Source organism: Parus major, chromosome 14 (assembly GCF_001522545.3).
Source record: "Parus major isolate Abel chromosome 14, Parus_major1.1, whole genome shotgun sequence".
Lineage (NCBI taxonomy): Eukaryota > Metazoa > Chordata > Aves > Passeriformes > Paridae > Parus > Parus major.
In genome coordinates, this window is record NC_031783.1 from 2,151,084 (window position 1) to 2,154,127 (window position 3,044).

Sequence of the window (3,044 nt, forward strand, 5' to 3'; positions counted from 1 at the left end):
GGCTGGCGTCACGCCTGGCGGGGGCCCCCGCATGACGTCACCGGCGGGGGGGTTGTCCCGGGGCCGCGGCTCCTTCCGGCGGCAGGATGTGGCGGGGCCGGCCCGGATGCTGCAGCCTCGCCGGGGGGGTCCCTCCCTCCCCCGGGGCCCACGCGGGTGGCTGGGCACACCCCACCCGTGATTTTATTTTGGGGGCGGAATGCAGCTGCGGTGTCCTCAACGCCCCCCCCCCGAATTTGGGGGGGAGACACACAACATTGCCCCACGCGTTTTTTGTTTGGTTTTTTTTCATGCTGGGAAAGCTGCAGCGTCGCCAACAGCGCCACTATAAAAGAGAGGACACACGCGTGGGGAGCAGCACTGTCCCAGGCGGGGGGCTGAAGTCACACCCCACCAAAACAGCCGTGGTTGTTTTGTTTTTGGGGTGTTTTCTGCAGAGGGAGGTGCGGTGTCCTCCCTACGAAAGGGAGGGACGCACGGGGAGGAAGCGCTGTTCCATGCGGACTTTCGGGTGGAGAGGGAGCTGCTGTGTCCCCAACAGCCCCACAAAAGGTGGGACGAGAGTGAGGGACAGAATTGTCTCACGCGGGCATTTGAAACCATATCCCACCTGCGGTTTGGGGTTTTTTTGTGGGGGCAGAGCTGCTGTGTTCCCAACAGCCCCGCAGCAGAACGGGGGATACGAATGGAGGGACAGTTCTGATCCGCACGGGCGGCTGAAGCCACATCCTACCGGTGGTTTGGGGTTTTTTTGCGGGGGGAGCCGCTGTGTCCCCAACATCCCCCGCCACAATCAGGGGAGACGCGGGAGGGCAGCAGTGCCCCACGCGGGTGACCGACATCCCACCCTGCCCGAGGGATTTTCTGCGGGAGGGGGAGAAGTTGTGTCCCCAACAGGCTCCCCACAAAGGGTGGTCCCCGTGCCGTGGGGGGACGCGCAGCCCCCGCAGTGGGGCCCCTCCGAGGGCCGGGCAGGGGGCCCAGGGGACACCCGGCAGAACCTGTCCTGCAGCTCCCAGCGGGGCCGGGCTGTGGGAGAGGGAGGGCTGAGCCCACCCTGCTCTGCAGGTCCTGCCCCTCCAAGGTGACAGCCCACCCCCAGGACCCCCTGGTGTCCCCGGACCCACGCAGGCAGTGCTGGGGGGGCTATGGGGGAGGTCACCTGCCACAGGTAGGTCCCTCAGGTACCTCATGGCTCCTGCCAGCCCCCTGTGGCTCCTGCCAGCTCCATGCCTCCCTCCCAACTCCTCATGGCCCCTGCCAGCCCTGTGCCCCACTCCGAGTCCCCCAGACTCCCCTTCCAGCTCTGTGCTCCCCTGTGAACCCCCCATGGCCCCTGCCAGCCCTCCATGGCTCCTGCCAGCCCCCCACACCTTCCTGCCATCTCCACAGCCCCCCAAAGCCTCTATCATCCCCCAAGTGCCCCCATCCCCCAGAACCCCTCTGCCAGCCCCCCAGAACCCCCTCAAAAGAACAGCCAAATGAACCTGTCACCCCCAAAATCCCGAACCCCCACCAGGAGCCCCCCCGTGCCTCCTGTGAGCTCCATGCCCCTGCCAGCCCCCAACCTTCCTTGCTAGGCCCCACAGCCCCTTGCCAGCCCTCAGACCCTCCCAGCAGCTTCTCGAGTCCCCTGCCAGCTTTCAGAGCCACTCTGTCAGCCCCCAGAGCCTCCCACCAGATCCTCAATCCCTCTGCCAGCCCCCCATCCACTCCCCAAGCTCCTCATCAGCTCCCAGAACCCCTCATCAGCCCTCAGAACGCCTCTACCAGCCCTCCAGAGCCTTCTTCCCAAAGCCCCTCACCAGCCACATGTTCCCTGTCACCCCCAGCTCCCTGTGACAGCTCCAAGGCTGCTGTGACACCCCCCAGCCACTCGCAGCCCCCTGAGCCCCCCAGAAGCTGTACTCTGCTGGAAACAGGAATGGGATGGGGTGGGATAGGAATGGGATCAGATTGAATAGAAGAGGATGGGACAGGACTAGGATAGGGCAGGATGGGGTGAGGATTAGGCAGGACGGGATGGGGATAGGGTAGAATGGGGTGGGAGAAATTGGATGTAGGAGAGGATTGCGGGGGGCAGGATAGGACGGGGTAAGATGGAACAGAGACAAGACAGGTCAGGGTGGGGTAGGTTGGGGTAGGGCAGATGAGGTGGGATGGGGCTAAGGCAGGATAGAATGGGATGGGACAGGATCAGATGAGGTTGGACAGGATGGGATGGGATGGGATTAGATGGGACTGGAACCAAACAGGTCAGGATACCACAAAATAGGATAGGATAGGATAGGATAGGATAGGATAGGATAGGATAGGATAGGATAGGATAGGATAGGATAGGATAGGATAGGATAGGATGGAGATGAGGCATGTCAGAATGGGCTGGGATAGAATTGGGTGGGCTAGGATAGGACAGGACAGAGCTATGGCAAGATGGGCTGGGATGAGGTGGGATGGAGACAGGTGACTTTGAGATAGGATGAGATAGGGTTACAACAGGTCAGGATGGGATGGGATAGCATAGGATAGGGTAGGATGGGATGGAGCTAGGGCAGGATGGAATTATGTAGGGTGGAATGGACACAGGTAAGGATGGGGTAGGATAAAGCAGGATAGGATAGGGTAGGATAGGATAGGGTAGGATGGGATGAGGAGCTAGGGCAGGATAGAATGAGGTGGCACGGGATGGGCACAGGTCAGGGCGGGATGGGGTAGGGTTTGGTAGGATAGGATAGGGTGGGATAAGGTAGAGTTTGGTGGGATAGGATAGGATGGGATAGGATAGGATAGGATAGGATAGGATAGGATAGGATGGGATGAGGATAGGATAAGAATAGGATGTGATGGGTATGGAGTGACATGGGGACAGCTCAGGATGGTATGAGGTAGGATGGGTTTGGGACAGGACAGGATGGGACAGAGTGGGATAGAATAGAGTAGCATATGATAGAGTAGAATAGGATAGGATGGAGCCAGGTCAGGATGCGACGCGGTGTGACGGGCCGGTGCCAGCATGGGTCGGTACCATCCCGGCCGCTCCAGTC

At 60.8% G+C, this 3,044-nt stretch overlaps 1 protein-coding gene across 1 annotated transcript in view; it reads left to right on the forward strand.

The window, feature by feature from the left end:
• Positions 1 to 3,044, forward strand: part of TFAP4 (transcription factor AP-4) — an 11,053-nt gene that overhangs the window by 1,078 nt on the left and 6,931 nt on the right. The window lies entirely within an intron of this gene.